Genomic DNA, 6,000 nt, shown 5'->3' with positions numbered 1-6,000 from the left:
TAGCATAAAAGATGTTAACATTCTCATTCCTCTTCCATAGAAAAGATATTTTTGGTATAAATTAGAATAACCCTTAACTTATATCACACCGCAAAAATCATGTGTAGCTATTGTTAAATCCCAAAATCTCAATCGAAATGGTTTATTATTATTTTTTTAAATAAAAATTACATCTTCCAGCTACTAATTTCACTTGTTTAAGCCCTAAATCCTAAAATCTCAATTCAAGCCGGCGACATCCTTTTTTTTTTTTTGGGTCCAAAAAGGACAAAGCCCAAATTTCGCTAATTTAATATTCCTAAACCCTAAGCTCTAATATCTCAATCGAACTACCCTATTTTTTATTTTTTATTTTTGTCTAAATCAAACACCCACGTGAAATCCTAATTTTCACAAAAGATTTTAATGGAAAATCAATAAGTTACCGGAACTTTTAAATATTTGGCTCAAATGCCCATAAGTTGTATATTTTGAAATTTAATAGCATAACTTGTCAAAGTTTGATTTTTATCCAGTAACTTGAATTTTTATTTTGTTTTGATCTTTTCTCACTAAAAAACGATAAATCTATCGAATATTATTTATTTAATAATGAACGTCTCTTACATGACTCATATGAAGTAACAATAGTCCATGTTACACACATTAAAATCTATTTAGATAAATTAAAAAATAAAGGAAAAAATAAACTAGATTAAAAAAAGTCACACTAGTCATCTAACTTGACATGTTTTCTCTTTTAATCATGTAACTAATTATCGAACTTTGATATTGATCCTCTAAATTCTATCTTTTGGCTATTTTGGACTTTTGGTCCAAATTTCACCGAAGTGTCTAATTTTTGCTAAAAATTGTTGACAAATTTATAAAATTCGATGGCACGACAACAAATTAAGGTACTTTAAATTTAGTGAGAAATTATACTAGTAGAATGCTATCTAACTGCATCAAACCTAAATTATTATTTTTTCCAAAATGAGCAAAAACAAAAAACAGGGAGATCGAAAAGATCGAAAATATGACGAAATCCCCAAATTTGTTGTCATGTGATAGGATTTTATAGCTTAATTAGTCAACAATTTCTGGCTGAAATTGGACACTTAGGTAAAAATCGGACCAAAATTATCAAAATTTAAAGTTAGCGCGGACCAATATCCAAGTTTGACTAGTTAAAAGACTAAAAGAGAAAACATGCAAAGTTACATAAATAAAATGCATTTTTTTTTCGAAAGACACAATATTTAAAAAATGGGAGAAATAAACTCTTGTCATTTTGCTCGTGTAGATCTCAATAGCGTTATATCAGCCACATAAGATATTATCGATGTTAAATAAGTAATATTCACTGGATATAATGATTTTGAGCAAAATAAAGGACCAAACAAAAAAAATCAAATTAGTAGTTGAAAATTAAACTTTAACAAGTTAAAAAACTAACATTTTAAATGTTAAGTAATTTAGTTTTGGTGATGACAGCCAGTAGCACAGTAGATAAATTATCAGTAGTAATAGAATACACTCGAGAATTAGGGATGGCAACGGGGCAGGTCTGGGTTAGGTTTGGCTAAACCCGGGACCCGCCCCTCCTCTCTTTGGATCAGAACCGCCTCGCCCCGCCCCGCAAACCCGACGGGTCTAATCCGAGTTAGACCCGTTGGACCCGTCAGAAATTAAATAAATTTAAAATTATTAAATTTAAAATTTTAAAAGTTTAAAAATTAATAAAAATTATTAAATTTAATTTCAAATATATATATTGATAATATTTAAGACAAAAAAATATTTTTCACAAGTTAAAATTTATTAATTTGTAATTAATTAATAATTATTAGTCAAAAAATATTATAATGATACATTTTTATATTAAACCTATCATAATAAAATAAATTCATTTCAATCCAATAATATTATACACACATATTATGGATAATATATTAATTATTTAGTATAAAAATATAATTATATATTATTAATATTATATTTATATATATAAATGTATATTTTAAATTTATATATATATACTTTGGCAGGGCGGGTCCGGGGCGGGTTTGGCCAAACCCGAGTCCTGCCAGAGACCCGCTTGTGAACCCGTTTAGGCGGGTCTAGACCTGCCCCGCCGGGGAGGATTTGATGCGGGGTCGGATTTAGACACCACTAGAAGAGTTTTCTTTCAAAAGTGTGTTAGAGTGTAAAGTTTTCGTGAGTACTAGGAGTTTCAGTAGGCAGTAGATAATCCCTACTGAAGTGGGTTTGTATCAAAGTGTGTGTACTTATCAAATCTTCTAGTGACACCTTCTGAAAACAAAAGAAGGAGACACGTAGAATGTTTTATCCTTCGAACTTTCAGAAACAAATTTGTTGTTACTGCTTTACTTAATTTTGAGCTTCAGCAAGCCTCAGTAGCCTGTTTTTGCACTATATTAGTAGACTACTACTTTGCCTTTTAGAATGAGATTCGCGTGAATAGCTGCTAGCACCAGTTCCAGGCCTGCAAGATAAGAAAAATTTGGAGTATTCATTCCCCCCCCCCCCCCCCCTTCTCTAAACACTCATCACCGATCCTAACAATTGGTATCAAAGCCAAAGTCATAGATTCGATTTCCATTTATTTTAAGGAGTGCAATTATTGGGAGGGAGATTGTTGGGTATATAGGACCGAACGCTTGCCTCTTTACCAAAAGCTATAGCTGATGGTAATGGTGCAACTCAAATCTTTTAAATCGCACAACAGTCCAAGCGTCATGGTTCGATCGCTTTATCAAGCAGGGACAATTATGCACCCCAACAATCTCCCTCCCAATAATTTCACTTCTTGCAATCAATAAGAATCGAATCTATGACCTTGGCTCTGATACAAATTATAAGACCGAGCGCTTGCCGCTTTACCAAAAGCGACAAAAATGATTCTCTGCCACTGCACCAAGTTTTCTCTTATCCTACCACATCTTCCACTACTACAACAACTGCCATTGCCTCACCCTTTCTTGCCAAAACTCCTGTGTCATCCACTGCTGGTCCTAGCTCCTTACCTGGAATCACCATTAAAGAGCCATTTTCTGTCACTCACAAGCAGCCAATATCATTACCATCACCACATGAAAAAGGCAAATTCATAATGACCACCATACCAGATGACGATGACGACGATGATGCAAATGGTTTGTCCCTAGTACAGACAACCGTGAATATCCAAATGGAGAAAATTGATCTTTATGATAAAACATAGAGTGCACACTTTGACAAGTGGACCCACATCCATACTATTCAACATCTATTAGAATTCAGAGGGCAGAAGTCAAGTTTATTCAAGCTATGTGCCTTGAGCGTCAATTTTTTGAATCCTTTAAGACAACATCTGTTCTTGAAGCCTTGAATCGTTGGAACTACATCTTAAAGAAGTTGAGGGTAGCCAAGCTATCAAAAATTCTCACTGTTCTTCGAAGCAATCTCGATCCAAGAAGTCCTACTGCACATCTTGAGGATGCAGTTGTCCATCATCTGAACAATATCTTGCAGACAATGGATCTTGAGGTTCTCAAACTCGAAGCTGATTACACTGCTACTGCTTCTTCTGACATGCCTTTTTCCACATGACGTGCCACCAACACTGCAAGATAAATAGTCTTCACCTTCAATTGACGTTGTCTCAAACACCCCCGAGCAGAATCCAGTTTCTGATCCTTTTGCTTAACCGACATCCTCCCTCATGTCTATTCGAGACTTCTCCCCGGTTGAAGACGTTTTAAATTCATTCATCAAGGAACCATGCACTTCTATTGCACCTGAAGATTATCAAATTGCAACATCATCGGATGCAACAGCTGCTCCACATTTCAGGAAAGTATCTCCATCTTCTGTTTTACCAGAAATCTCTCTAGCAACCATTCCAGAAGTAGAATCACTTATTCCCGATCTTGCCTTATTTTCTACTGAATATCAGCAAGAAATGCAAGCAGTAGCTGCTGCATCTAAAGAGTCACCCTTTCTTGCAGACGCTAAGGATCATAATACTGAATCTGCACCTTTTTCTGCAGACTCTGCACCAGAACCCAATGTTGAACTTAATACTGCTTTATTCTGTTCTCAGGGAATCCATATTCATCTGGACCTCCTCCACTCGATCTTAATGATAAATGGAAATCCACGATTGAAGAAATTAAGCAACGCATCCTTCGAGTAGAAAGTCCTTTATCTGAGCCAGAACATCTGTACCTGAGGAGATCAACAATCTTAAGAAACTCTGTAATAGTCTTCAAACGATGATCAAAGAGATTCACTATGATCAATTAAAAGATCGAACAGCTACTACCGCCTTCACCAAAAGAGTACTGGAGTTCATCTTGAAAATTCATGAAGAACTCACTCGAGTCCAAGTCTCTGTCTCTCTGCTAAAAAGGGATGCTACTTCATCTTATCCTACTCTATCACTTGGACAAAAAGATTCTCTCTCTACTGCGAACAAGAATAGAGAACCATTCAGCTCTCAGATAGACGGGATTGCTAGTGCAAATCAAACTCACTCCGATTCTATTCAAAGTATTGATGCAAAATTAGATAACATTTCTACTCAAATTTCTGACCTATTTACATTCATTGTGGATGTTGATGCCATATGACACTTATTTTGGGCGTCAGCCGCTCTTTGAGGAGTGCTTCTGAGGATCAAGCTGAAGACTGGAAATCAAGCGCTGCTTGGGAGGCAACCCAAGTGGAGTATTTACTTTCATTTTTAGTTTTTATTTTTATTTTTATTTTGTATTTTGACTTACATTGGGGACAATGTAAGATTCTAAGTATGGGGGAGAGGACTTAGCTAGTCAGTTAAAGCATTTAGCCGTATTTTTGAAAAAATTTAGTGCTCATAGTTAGCAATGAATATCACTGATGAAATTCACTAGCCTATGATGATGAAGTTTTGTAAAATTATTTTACATGAAAATTTGCTCTTGATTGGATATGAAAAACCGTAGGTTGAGTAGTGAATATTTTAAGCACACATGTTAAACCAGTGAACTGTAATGATGTATTAGATGATGTTTGTGTTTGTTGGACCATTGCATGACAATAGGTGTTTGTGGAGCCTGATAGTGTTTTGTTGAACCCTGATGATCTTTTTGACTTGACATAAACGATCTTGGGCGCACCTAGAAAAAAAATTCATATACAACTCCATCCGGGTCTAGAAAGGATTGAAATCCTAATCCTAAAAGATTAAATTCAAGGCTAAGTATGCGGATTAAATGGGGTTGATGCTCCATCCGGGCTATAGACGAGGGGATTGAAATTCTAATCCTGTCTTAGTTATAGCTAAGTTAGCGGGTAATTATTGGGGCTAAAGTAATACCGGATGCAAAATCCGAAGGTGCGTAATTTTATCTCAAGAGAGTTGTGTTTTTGTTTAAAGATTGTTGGGAGGAACGGGCTCTTTATGGGGAAACTCACACTGATTTGTCATAGGTTGGCGAACAGTCTTAAAACTGACTCTTTTGAAGTTGCATGTAGCTGGAATAACATGACATACACACACGTTCACGTTTGACTGATGGTGTATTATGGAAAATCGAGAGTATTCATAATTTTGTTTTGTATGTGAAAACTTCTTTGAGGCTGTGATTTCATTATTTATTTGTGTTTATGTTTTGTGTTGCTCGAGGGCGAGTGTTGCGTGTTTTTCACTCACAAGCACATGATGTCAAGTTATAATATAGGAATTAAGTCCAAGTCGATCCCACGGAGAATGAATAAATGATATTATATCAAATATTTGCAACTAATAAAATCCTAATCCTATGTAGAGCTACGAAAATGGTTTGATTTTTATAAAACTAAAATTTGCAAGAAACAAAACTAAATAACCACGAGTTCACGAGAGAAAAATTCAATAAGCAAAGAATGCTAGAGGTTCGACTTCACTTGACTGTTCACCACAATTTATTTCTAATGATTGTTCAATTATCAATTCTTCTAGTTTATTAGCCAAGAATCTCTATTATTTTCTAC

This window comes from Henckelia pumila, chromosome 3 (genome assembly GCF_033568475.1).
Source record: "Henckelia pumila isolate YLH828 chromosome 3, ASM3356847v2, whole genome shotgun sequence".
NCBI classification, from domain to species: Eukaryota; Viridiplantae; Streptophyta; class Magnoliopsida; order Lamiales; family Gesneriaceae; genus Henckelia; species Henckelia pumila.
The sequence above is the reverse complement of the archived record's forward strand: the minus strand, read 5'-3'. Positions refer to the sequence as shown.